General features: G+C 47.9%; 1 pseudogene; it reads right to left on the bottom strand.

Annotated features, from left to right (window-relative positions):
- Positions 1-728: 728 nt before the first annotated feature.
- On the bottom strand, positions 729-10,810 carry LOC144175655 (uncharacterized; annotated as a pseudogene).
- Between the last annotated feature and the right edge of the window lie 2,683 nt (positions 10,811-13,493).

Below are 13,493 nucleotides of genomic sequence, written 5' to 3' on the forward strand. Positions count from 1 at the left end.
TCTTTCCCAATTGAATTGTTAAGCACTCAACATTGTTATTAATCGTAAAAAAGTCGTCAATGGCCGTATACGCTATCGATTCTTTATGGTACATTGCAAATTCAGCCCCCCAACCTGGCACTCTCGGAAAAGGTGTTACGATGGGTATCCGTTAAAAAAATGTAATCGCATCATTTTTAGTCAACCAAGTTTCCGAAAAACAGACCCAATGAAGTACAGGCTGAATTGTTGAAAAGAAGGTATTATTGGCATCTAGCTTATTTCTCACGCTCCGGAAATTTACATCCATCAAAGCATGTTTACGCCAACCGATAAATACTTTAGAAAAACTTTAAATGTCATAATTAGATTTATTGCTTTCCATAAGTGTCCTAACGAGAGGCAATTTGTCAAGTTGCTTCTAAAACTGCAGTCGGTACATTCCCGACCAGAACAACCAAATGCTACTTCCCTGACATATTCCGCATTTTGTGTTTCTTCACTCTGTCCGTTTCCTTGAAAGTTCGAAGCTATAGCCACTGCAGCAATAGCACGTACACATATGCACAGCTGGAAGCTCTTGTATGGCAGTCCGAAAATTCCCTTTCATGAGCCTACTCACACATTGCCAAGAAGATGCGCTCAGCCTCATCCGCGACACGCCGGAGTTAAGTAGCGTAGCCTCTGGAGGAAAAGGCATGGCGCGTGTCAATGTGCTCGCCGCTGTCGTAGTTATGCTTCGTGCACACTTAGAAGGAGACACGCCTGGTGCAGCCTTCGTAGTGGTGGTCGTCCGAGCACCTGGAGCCTTTGAGTTTGATGAACTGCAGTATTTCTCCAAGTGGCTGCTGTCTGAACAATTGCTGCAGCGTGGGAGGAATGTGTTATGAAAAAAATGACACCGTGTCCACGAAATGTTCAGATGAGTTTTACCCAGCAGCGCAATATATGCGTTTTTGTTGGTTCGCGGGATGACTGTATTGCCATGTGTTCCTTCCCAAGAAGCTTTCACCTTCACATTCTCCTCCGAGCAGTCGAGATGGTTTTTGCTTGATGAGATATTTTGGGATGCAGTCGGTCTTCATGTCCTCTTCTATACCGTATATTTTGATTTCACAGTGCCTTGAATTCGGGACTTTTGTCATGAACTGTTTTTTCAAGGTATCATTTGTCTTGATAATTTTGTTAAGTCTCTGTATTCCTGTTTTAAAAGTGCAAGAGGTGGCTACTCCCTGTCTTTACGGGCCGATGTTAACATCCTTAAGGCCTGTGTCACCGGGGTCAATGGTCTTCTTGATTTCCGCAATTACATTCACGGGTGGAAGGTTTGTCTGCACTACAAGTGCAGTTTTTGCTTTCTGTCTTGCTTCAGGCTCGTCTGCCTCATACCTTGGGAACTCTTTCTTCGCCCATATGGGATCTCCTGGGATAATGGAATACGCCTCCCTGAGACCCTTGACGTCCCCTTGTGCAAATTTCAGTTCTTGGTTTGCTTCAACCGCGCACTCTGGTGTACTCTGTAAGTAAAATGGAGAAGTCGTTGCGGACTTCTTATTCTTGGCACTTGTTTGAAATCGACATCAGAACCTAAAGAATCTGCGGTCGATCTGCGCCAGCTTCGGCAGAAGAGAATCATCCTTGCCTGGATAACTCGTGTGGTCTTGTTGGAAGCTAGGAAAATCGTCCTCACAGTCTTCACCATTTTTACTCATTGTCGACTGTCGTTCTGGGAAGCCGCATTCCAATGCGGAGTCCTCTGTTGAGTTTGCGTTTGTGAAGGAAAGTGTTCTATGTTCTTTGTATCCCTGCACTTGCCCCAGTTTTTCTCCTTTGTCTGTCTCGGAAAGATGCACTTCTTCAGAAACCAATGCAGTGTCCGAGGCAGAATCTGACGGCTGTTCGCTCATTGTGCCTTTGCTTTTCTTTTTGTGAACTTTTCCACTGCTTGATACGCGTCTTCCTTGCACTTTTTCTTCGTTTGTGTCTTCGGCCATCGGGGTCCCTCGACTCAGTACTGATCGGTAGCAGGTTTCAATTTTACAGCCAAAATCGGTGGTTCCTTTTCGTTGGGAACCTTGGCTCACAAAAATTAAATTACGTTTTGAAACGTTTATAGCAAAATCCGCCACATTTGGAGCATGCGGTTTTTTTTTTGTACCCACTGGGCGGCTATCCTTTTAAAATGACTGCTTGCATACAGGGGCCAAGTTCTAACGTGGCTTGCACAGATTTTTGTTTCTATTTGCACTTACTACGAGCAGGGCTCGAACAGCAGTTTCTAGGGGTCAGGTGGAACGTTTTTGATATACATGAATACATTCTCAGGTGGAGTCACCTATATCTGTCCTCTGTTTTGAATATCCACTGGATGACTTGGCGTTGAGGGACGGGTGTGCGTTAGCAGGTTTCGGCTCGCTAACGATAAATGCTTCGTTTTTCATGATCAGATGGGCACGGCTTGGTAGTGCGTGCATAAAATTAAAATGTGTTTATGGAGGACCCGGTTTGGAAGCCGGGTCCCATACTCCGTGAAACCGGAAACCTGACCTCAGGAATATTGAACTGGTAACCTTCAATATATTGCTATTTTTCAAATTGTTATGAAAGACAATACGAAACACCCAGTAAAAATCGATTACCTCTTCTTTACCACACCTGTATTCTTCATTTGCACCTTTTACTCTATATGGCGCACGCGTGTTAGAAATAGTTTTGAGGCCCTAAATGGCCAGCACAAAGATACGAAGCCTCTTATTTTTCGCATTACCCTCCTAAAACTGTGTTGCAAAATTTACTAAATACGTATACAGTTTGTGCACTGTATTAAGTTTTATTCTCATCCGCATGTAACAACAAAAAAAATTAATTTGACCCAATTTGGTGCTTGCAAGACACAAGAGAATTGCTTATTCTTGACGCAAAAACAAATTTGTATGTGTTGTTTCAAAGATGTTTTCACGCTGATTTGTGCTTATCAAAGAAATAATTTAACCATGCACGTGATAGTAAAGCATATCACAGGTACCTCTTTGTGTCGATAAACGCCCTTAACAAGGCGACTTATGCATCCCCGTGCTTGTATTGAGGGGTGGCTTGGTGCCCAGAAACCAAACAAAACATGTATGTTTGTCCTGGAAAGAATTTACAAGCCCACTGCCGCATCACTATCTCAGATATATGATTGCACTCTAACCCTCCTTATGCATTTGAAAATATTTTTGATGGCCATTTTTGCAGTATAGGCACACTATGTTAAGACTAACACCAAAATTGTAAGGTACATCGAAAATCCGTATTACGTACCCTCGGTAGATCATCTCCTTAAAGTCAAAAAGAGATGTCGAATGCCTATTCATGAAAGCCCTTTTTTCTCGAACGTCACGCGTGATTACAGCAAGGGGCCCCACGTAGCCCCACAATACATGTGCCTGGAAGCAAGAGTCGCCTTATTTGGGTCAAAGTAAAATTTTTTGTTGTAAAATGCGCACGAGAACAAAAATAAATAGAGTGGAGAATATGAATACACTTTTTATAAAAGTTAGCAAGACAGTTCTCAGGACATTCTTGCGCGAAAAAAAAGGCCTCACCCCTTTATGCTGGGCATTGAGTGTCTCAAAAATTTGAGTACCGCCTCGGAACCTGCATTTGAAAATTCTTTAGTATATCTCTTGTTGAAAAGCAGGATGTTGATATTTTAGTGTGTTTTTGCGTTTTCTTTTGGTTTCTGATTATTCAGGCCATATTTACAGGGATTTTCCTCACTGAGTACATGAAAGTTCTTTGTTTGCAGCCGTATCGAAGGGGTTTTTCCAGAGTATCATGCTATATTTTTGAACCAAGCCTACTTCTCCCTCAAACATGGTCCCGGCAGCGTTTAGAAAAGTTAATTAAATACCAAAAAATTGCTCAAACAGGCAGGTTGGACAAAAAGAAATTTCACAGCGAGTGAAGTTACGTTTTTGAACTTCGCTTACCTGTCCTTTCTTTTTATAACATCGCTCCAGAAGCCACAATCTTTATGAGTAAATGTCACAAGATGAGACGATGGCAGTTCCGTCTTATGGTGGTGTACGTGATAATCAATACTAAAATTCAGGCTGTAACCAATACCTAGCAAAAGTAAAGAGAAAAATCAACTTTGCGCTCAATATAAATACGCGCTCTAGCGTTGCCGTGCTTATTGTATTGAAATACAAAAAAATTGAACGCTCTGCGGTCTGCTTTTACGTGTTTTGTTTTGATTTGTGGTTGTAGTACAAGCGGTGTGTTTTAGAAGAAAAGCACAATTTTGTACGCCGAGATTTCATGTCCTTCAGTTGCGAACTTAAAACATTCGCAAAAATAGCAACTTTGCTAGTAAAAGCACAATTGCAGATATATTATTTGGGTTTTAATCAAATGAACAAATTTGATTTTGCTCAAAGAATATTGTTTTAACGCATGTCTCAAAACGAATCGCAACAGAGAAGGCAACGTAGATGGGGTGTACAAGATTTTCCAAGCAACAAATTAAACTTGCCCGATCGACTCAATCAGAGCAACACATAGTGAAGGACACAATGAATACCTCCTGTGGTGGCTCAGTGGCTGAGACGTTGCGCTGCTGAACAGGAGATCGCGGGTTCGATTCTCGGCAACGGCGGCCGCTATTCGATGGAGGAGAAGAGCAAAAATGCCCGTGTGTCGAAATTTCGGCGCACGGTAAAGATTCCCATGTGGTCACAATTCATCCGCAGACATCCACTATGGGCCGCCTCATCACCCGCAGTGCGTTGGTGCGTTAAACCCAACAATCAATCAATCAATCAATCAATCAATCAATCAATCAATCAATCAATCAATCAATCAATCAATCAATCAATCAATCAATCAATCAGACCATCAATGAATCAAATCAGTCAGTCAATCAATCACGACATAATAAATTCTGAAGAAAGTGAGCTTGTTAATGGCTTGTGGACCGACTGAACGACAAGATGAAGAACTGCCTGATTGACTCTACACCAGCCCTGAATATCTCCTGCGCCTTACAACAAGTTGAAAATCACCGTATTCACTGCTGATTTTAACCGACCTATATGAAATGACCAGTTTTCGCGCTTCAACTTTTTGAACAGTGCCACTTTTAAATGCAACTTGTGGCTAGTGTATTTTCATATTTAAAAAACAAGGCCTAAGACTTTTCTGTCTTTTTAGCTTGAAGGTGTTCCTGTGGCCACTCGACAAAGAAGCGAAATGTCGTGCAAAGCGACGTCGGGAGGGAACCACACGCACAGTTGCGCGTTCGCGTGGGAGCTACTCGCACGAGCGCTATACGTGAGCTTACCCGGCGCCCCCATGTCCGTGCTAGTGGACTAAGTATTGTTATATTCATTTTTCGACCACATTCAGTGAAAACCCTTCATGGTGGAAGTCATGTTCTTCCCTTTTCTTCTTTCCGTTCGCCTTGCTCGTTGAGCGGCAGATGGATGCCGCTGACATGGGGAATGAAGACGAACTCGTTATCTGCTGGCACCTTGAGGATCAGACAACCACGACATCTGAGAGAAGAGAGTGTTTAATGCGTCTCCTGCTCTATTTAGAGTGTATTTACAAGAGGTTATATAGGTTTTCTAAACACAAAGGATTCCTTGCAGTCCAATCAAAGAACAGCACTTTCCCTTTCGTGAACTTCCCATTGGCTGCAGACGAAATGTCCGGCCCGTGTTCCTTCCGGCCAATTATACGATGCACAACCGCCTCTCTCAAGGCGATCATTCGTCGCTTGCGGTCTTGCACGGTCCTTGCCTCATTCTTCGTAATTCACAGGGTCACCTCCACTGCAATGAATCCTCCGAAATGTGGCGCGCTTTTCCATTGTGGTGCAAACATCACGCCACCATCACACCACCTGCGAAGGCATCATAACACACACGTGCGTGCGCTGGCATTGTCGGCCACGTAGCCCCGCGCGATCTGTTGGGATATCGTATGTCCACGGCCTCTCGCACGAATTCCTCGCAGAGCGAAAACACTTCATGTGATGCCAGGTTCAGCGTGGTTCGGCTCTGATGTCCGCCTCGTGGTCGCCGCCGCTTGGTCGAGCAGGGTGCAATGCAGAGGCAATGATGAAACCGCACATTCTTGAAGTGGTTGCGGAGGTTTTCGAACCCAACACCTCCCCTCCAACTGTGTTGCACTGCATTTTAGGCATGCAACACACACACACCACATACAACCACGGGTTCACAAATGGCCGTCGGCTTGTCACGTGAGGCACTGTTCACGGCTTGCACCCCATTGACCCTGCCTCGCGCATGCAATGACAAAGTATACATGCGCCCTTTGCTTTGCTTTCCGTTTATGCGTCATCGTTGGAAGTCACCAACCGCGACATGGCGTCGGCATTAACGTTTAGAAGCCCCTTTTTGTGCTCGACTACCAGATTATACTTCTGCAGCGCCAACGCCCAGCGTGTCAGCCTTGCGCTCGGCGGTGTGGTCAAGGTTAGGAATTTGAGCGGGTTGTGATCAGTGATCACCCTGACTCTGGCCCCAAAAAGCCATGCCTGTAACTTCGACAGAGCCCAAATGATCGCATAAGCTTCCTTCTCGATTGTGGCCCACCGAGTCTGGGCCGGGCTAAGCTTTTTGCTTAAAAAAGCGATAGGGCATTCTTTGCCTTCGTTATCCTGCTGTGCTAGGCACACACCAATTGCGTAATCGGATGCGTCCGTGGCGAGGATAAATTCTTTCCCCGGATATGGGGCTTGCAGCGCGGACGCCTGCACTAGGCAATCTTTGACCTGGTCAAAAGCTTCCTGCGCCTTTGTATCCCAAAGTAATTTCTGCGGAATACGTCGGCCAGTCAAGTTGGTTAGGGGCAAAACGACTTTGGAGTACTCAGGCACGTAGTCTCTATAGTAATTTGCCAAACCTAGGAAACTACGAAGTTGCCGCTTCGTTTCGGGAGCTGGAATCTCATTAATCGCTCGGACCTTCTCTGGATCAGTCCCGTGCCGGCCTGAACCCACAATATGACCCAAGAATTTGACTTCTTGTTGTGCAAAGCGGCATTTGCTTACGTTAAGCGTCAGCCCTGCCCTGTCCAGCGATGAAAGCACTTTGTCCAAGTGTTCGAGGTGCTCCCCCCAGCTCTCGGAGTAGATTGCTACATCATCAATGTATGCGCAAGCGTACTGCCTATGCGGCGCTAGTATACCATTGATGACTCTCTGATATGTGCTGGCAGCATTCTTCAGGCCGAAGGGCATCACTTTCCATGCGTACTGGCCCGACGGAGCGGTAAATGCAGTACATAACTGCGCGTCCTCATCTAGGGGTATTGGCCAGTAGCCCCTGAACATGTCTAGCAGCGTTATGTACTTTGCGTTTGCTACCTGGTATAAGAGATCTGTCGGCACGCTCATGGGAAATGCGTCTGCCTCTGTTATTTCGTTGAGCTTCCTGTAATCGCAGCAGATGCGAATGCCGCCGTCCTTCTTTGATACACAAACTAGTGGATACGCGTGCGTACTTTCGACAGGGTATATTAACCCCCAATCCCGGAGTTCATCCACCTGCCTTTCCACTTCATGCACTAACGCCATCGGTACCCTGTAAGGATATGCGTGTCGCGGTTGCTCCCCTGCTTTGATTTTGATTCGGTGGACACCCACTCTGCAGGTTCCTGGTTTGTTTGCGAACACCCTCGAATGCCTCGTGATTAAGTCTCGCAGCTGCTTTTGTTGAACACACTCCAAATGCGCCATGTCATCTGGATGTAGCGTTGCCTGCACCTGTGTCCTAGACGGTATGACCGGAAAGTCTCCAAATTCTTGGTCGCCCTCAAATATTACCCCTACTGCGGTAACTCGGGTGTGGTAGGAACGAAGCTTGTTAGCGTGAACAGCTCTGCGCGTTCCATCCTCGAGCTCGATCATGTAGCTGTACGGTCGCAGTTTCTCGATAACAGTGACCGGTCCCTTCCACTTTGCCATTAGCTTGCCTTCTACGTCCTTCTCGAGCTTGGTCCCCTGCAACAAACTGTTTGTCCGTGGCCCTCAAGTTGTAGCGTTCCACGTACTCCCTCTGAGTGGCCTCGGTCTGTGGAGCTGCTTGCTCGCTAGCTTCTTTCAAGCTATTTCGAAGCCTAGAAAGGTATTCTGCTGCTGGTATACCCAGTGATTCGGGTACAACCCAGTCTCCGGACCAAGCCTTTTCGAGAATGGAGAGAGGTCCATGCGGCACCCGTCCATACATTAGCTCGAACGGTGACCGCCCTGTAGTGGCGTGCGGAACCTCACGATAGGCCCGTAGCAAGAAAGGAATCATCCTATCCCACTCGCGTCCATGTTTGCTGACTATGTGGAAAAGCATCCTTTTGAACGTAGCGTTCCAGCGTTCCACCAACCCGTTGCTTTGAGGATGATCGGGTGTGGAAAACCTGGGTGTGGCTCCCAACCTCTGCAACATCTCTTGCGTTAGCGTCGACGTAAAGTTGGTGCCCTGATCCGAGCAAATTGTCTCTGGTACTCCATGCCGAGAAAATATCTGCAGTAACGCGTCACAAGTAGCCTTTGCCGTTAGTGATCGAAGGCACACTACTTCCGGTCATCTGGTGTGTAAATCTACCACGCAAAGAGCATAGCGATGACCCCTAGCAGAAGGAGGGTCCAGGGGCCCGATGCAGTCCATATTTACCGTCTGAAACGGCGCACTGGGCCTGGCCAAGGGCGTTATCGGAACCCTATCCTTCTGCCTCGCCGGAGATTTCACCTGGCATTCGTGACACGATCTACAGTACTCCTTTACGTCCTGAGACACCCGCGGCCAGTAGAATGAACTTTTAACCCGCTGAAGCGTTTTGCGCTCGCCTAAATGTCCCGCCCATGGGGAATCGTGAGCCATTTTTAGCACTTCTGTGTGCCTGTGCGACGGTAGCACCAGCTGTTTGCACGCGCGACCCGCGACGGACTCCTGGTGATACAATAACTCGTCCTGAACGAGCATGCCATGCGTTCTGGCCTTTGCCTGCGCCCAAGCATCCCGCAATGCCGGGTCTGCCACCTGAGCCTCGCGGAACTCCTCTCGTTTGCTTTTAACCGGCTCAGGGGCCTCGCTGCTGCCCTCGGTTATTAGAACACATGTAGTCGCCGGTTGCTCCTCGCATGTCTCGCCTGCCTCCTCAGCTGCGGCTCCGGTTTCTTTGGCTGTTGGCCGCTCATCTGGCACCCCGTTTGGAAACGCTCTTTCCTCGAGAAGTTGTGCGTAATAGTTGGGCGTGATGAGTGCATCTGTCCCCTCGAGTAGCTTGTCCGTGAGTGCACAAAGCACGGCCGCCTGACCCGCTTCGGATCCTACGTACGGACTTCCTTCGGACGCTGTCAGCGGGACATAGGCCAACTCCGCTATTACTTGTTGCCCGAACGCTCCTGTCAGCTTTATCTGCGAGCCTGTAGGGTCGTATTTAGGTAAAACAGACTTTCTGATAACGCTCACTTCAGCTCCTGAGTCCACTACCGCGTCAAATGGTTGCCCCGAGCTCTTAAGCGTAACCGTTGCCAACCCGTGCTGCTTCGGCTGCGTATCTTGCCCAACCCTGCCTGTCGTTCCTACGGTAGACTCGAATGCAGGCCCCGTCACTCTCGCGACCACCGGTCTGTTTTCTGGACGCGCTGCTGACTTAATGCCCTGCTTTGCAACAAAGCCCCTTTGGGGACAATCCCTGGCAAAGTGATCAGTGCTCTTGCATTCAAAACAACGTTTCTTCCATCTCGCGTCCGTGGGGCCGTCTGCAAACGTTTTAGGTTTCTTTTGCCCTTCCTCGACACTTGCCTTTCTTTGCGCAGACCTGGACCTTTCGCTCTCCTCAAATCTCTCCGCCAGCTTTGCCACGGCACTGGGCGACAAAAACGCATCCTCTTCATTACAAACAACATGCGCCCTCGCCTCAGGGCTCGAACATTGTTTTAAGCGATCCGCGACAACTAGCTGCTTGAGTTCTTTGAATGTGCTTGCCTTTGAACTCTCGACATAATAGTCAAAATAGTTTTCCAGGCGCACAGCGAACTGATCCCAGGACTCCTTTTCTCTTCTTTTAGACTCGGAAAACAACCTTTTGTACTCCGCTGCCGAAAGCCTGAGACCGTCCAGGATGCTAGACTTAAGCTTAGAGAATTTTTTTCTTTCCTGAGCTGTCAGCCTGCACAGCAGTCCACGTGCCCTTTCGCTCAGCTGTGGCAAAACAAGCCCAGCCCACCACTCGCTCGGAACGTCATAACAATCGAGTGTTGCCTCGACGTCCTCAAACCACATTGGCACTAGCGCCTCTTGGTTCGGCATAGGCGCCAGTACACCTTTTAGCAGGCTGGCAAATTTCAGCCGTCTGTCTTCCTCTGGCCTTCCGCCAAGCGCTACGCTGTCACCGTCCTCGTTGGACTCAGCCCCATTACGGGCTCTCAGCCGCTGGCTTTCTAACATCAAGCGCTGCTTCTCTTTTTCCGCCTCAGCAATTTTCAATTGCAGCTGAAGCAGCTCAAGCTGCTGTCCCGACGCCGTATCTGACGTGCCACTACTCTGACCCCCCGCGCCGCTGTCGGTGACCTCCAACGCCTGCAAGTTTCCTGCCCCGTCCCCGTCCATTTCCGAGTTGTCTTTTTCTCTGTCTCGCAAGTTGTAATGCTTTGTCATTGCTCTGCGCCCGACAGGAAATCAAGAGGTACCCGCCTGAAGTGGCCCTGCGGGGCACTCGTCCTCCTCGGAAATCGGTGACTAGCCTTGCTTCGTTGGCCCGTTGCTGCGGTAGTCAGGTGGAGATGGTTTTCATCAGTCTCGGCCGATGTCTTTGTCCGCTGCCGTCCTCAGCTCAGCCATGCAGATCCTGTCGACTGCGCCAGTCATGTTCTTCCCTTTTCTTCTTTCCGTTCGCCTTGCTCGTTCAGCGGCAGATGGATGCCGCTGACATGGGGAATGAAGATGAACTCGTTATCTGCTGGCACCTTGAGGATCTGACAACCACGACATCTGAGAGAAGAGAGTGTTTAATGCGTCTCCTGCTCTATTTAGAGTGTATTTACAAGAGGTTATATAGGTTTTCTAAACACAAAGGATTCCTTGCAGTCCAATCAAAGAACAGCACTTTCCCTTTCGTGAACTTCCCATTGGCTGCAGACGAAATGTCCGGCCCGTGTTCCTTCCGGCCAATTATACGATGCACAACCGCCTCTCTCAAGGCGACCATTCGTCGCTTGCGGTCTTGCACGGTCCTTGCCTCATTCTTCGTAATTCACAGGGTCACCTCCACTGCAATGGATCCTCCGAAATGTGGCGCGCTTTTCCATTGTGGTGCAAACATCACGCCACATTCACACCACCTGCGAAGGCATCATAACACACACGTGCGTGCGCTGGCATTGTCGGCCACGTAGCCCCGCGCGATCTGTTGGGATATCGTATGTCCACGGCCTCTCGCACGAATTCCTCGCAGAGCGAAATCACTTCATGTGATGCCAGGTTCAGCGTGGTTCGGCTCTGATGTCCGCCTCGTGGTCGCCGCCGCTTGGTCGAGCAGGGTGCAATGCAGAGGCAATGATGAAACCGCACATTCTTGAAGTGGTTGCAGAGGTTTTCGAACCCAACAGTGGAGAAACATTTTTCACCTTCTGAGAACGCTGTGAAGTCATTCTGCAACGCGTAGCGAGTGTCTCTGTTCTGACAGCCTTGATGCTTAAAGGATGCCTTAGAGGGTTGCTGTCAGTTGGCTTCTCACGACAACCTGTAGACGCGCGAGCCACGGCCGGGAGTGTTCAAAGAAGGCCCCCTTAACGCCGACTTTTCAGAGTGGTGCTGGTTACCATCGTTAAGACTCAGAGATAGTTCTTCTGATGATAAACACACATAAAATGAATCGAGAACACAGTCGCACAGATAGCCAAATTTCTAGGTATTCGAATCTAATCGGGACGCGTGGGTTTGGTCCCCACTCTGGACATGTGTTTTTTACTTTCCTTTCTGTAAAAAAACAAACAAAATTTTTAACTTCACTAATCCTGTCAAAAAAAGCCTTACACTTTCGGTATACTGTTTTTCAGCGTTATAGAATGCCGGCCTACCATTCTATATTTCCTCAATTACTCCCACATTCCTAACTACGTGATTATGCAATGCACAGCGAAGGCCTTGGTTCTGGCAGCCTTGTTTCCGAAAGTTCGTGGAAGGGGCTATCCCGTCAGTCCACTGTTCATACAGGGTATAGACGCGTGAATCACAGTTACGGGAATAAAAAGTAGGTCCCATTTGCCCCGTGTTGCCAGGGCGGCGCCAGCTACCACCCTCAAGCGAAAGAGATAGTTTCGCTAAATTTATATATCCCAGAAAAAGACGGAGAACACAGTTCACCAGATAGCCGCATTGGTAAGACATAGCATACCCATTCAGAAGGCGTGCATTCGGTCCGCACTCTCTACGCGTGTTTTTCCGCAATAAATTTATAAAAAAGTTAACTTATCGTTGACGAGAAGGATTACGCTTCCCTGATGCCTCCATAAGGTTTTATAGACTGGCCGCCGTTCCTTCTGTATTCCCTCAACGAGTATCTAATTCCTGATCACGTTATTATTGAGCACATAGCTAGGTGCTCGGTTCTGGCAGGCTTGATGGCGAATGGTAGCACAAGAGGCTCTCCCGTCAGTCGAAGGGTAATAACACGCTGTACACACGAGAGACACCTTCGGGGGGGTTAAAAAGAAGGTCTCCTTAACCCCATGTGGTCAGTGGCGCTGGCTACCTCCTTGAAGCCTCATAGATTGCTGTGCTATATATGAATAGCCAAGAAAGCAAGGTCGAACATAGTGATTCAGATATACGAATTGTTAGGGCATCCGAGCTCTAATGGGAATGCATGGGCTTTTTCAAACTGTGGGAGCGTGTATTTCCTCACTTTTATTTCTATATAAAAAAACACGGATGTAATCGTCGTAAAAAGGGTTTATAATTCCCCTGTGACTCACTTTTGCGTTATAGGCTGCCGGCACTTCCTTATAAATTTTCGCAATGAGTCCGTCATTTCGGAGAGATCGACACATAGCGAGGGCCGCGGTTCTAGCAGGACTCAGGAGTGATGCAGAAAGGTGGCGTAATAGAGTTTCGCGTCAATCGACTGCTCATTTTTGGTTACAGACTCGCGCTTCAAGGCCCGGGATTAAGGTCTGCCCCTCCCCGTCTGTTCCGAGTGGTGCTGGCTACTTCAACTTAAGCATACAATATTGCGGTGCCAATTATTATTACCCCTGTGAGTAATCCAGAAAAACGTCACCCAGACTGCCGAATTGGTACCTTCTGAGATCTAATCGGAAGGCATGGGTGTGGTTTCCACTCTGCAGGCGTGCTTGCCTTTACTATCTTTATTATAAAAATTAAAAGTAATGTTAGCTTCATAAATCGTGCAAAAAAAAAGCATTACACTTTCACTGTGCCTCCTTTTGACATGTGATACTGCCAGCCTCACCTTCAGCATTTCTTCAATGAGTACTTCAT

The sequence above is a fragment of the Haemaphysalis longicornis genome, unplaced genomic scaffold (genome assembly GCF_048455015.1).
Source record: "Haemaphysalis longicornis isolate Haplotype H1 unplaced genomic scaffold, Haemaphysalis longicornis Haplotype H1 scaffold_3, whole genome shotgun sequence".
Taxonomy (NCBI): Eukaryota; Metazoa; Arthropoda; class Arachnida; order Ixodida; family Ixodidae; genus Haemaphysalis; species Haemaphysalis longicornis.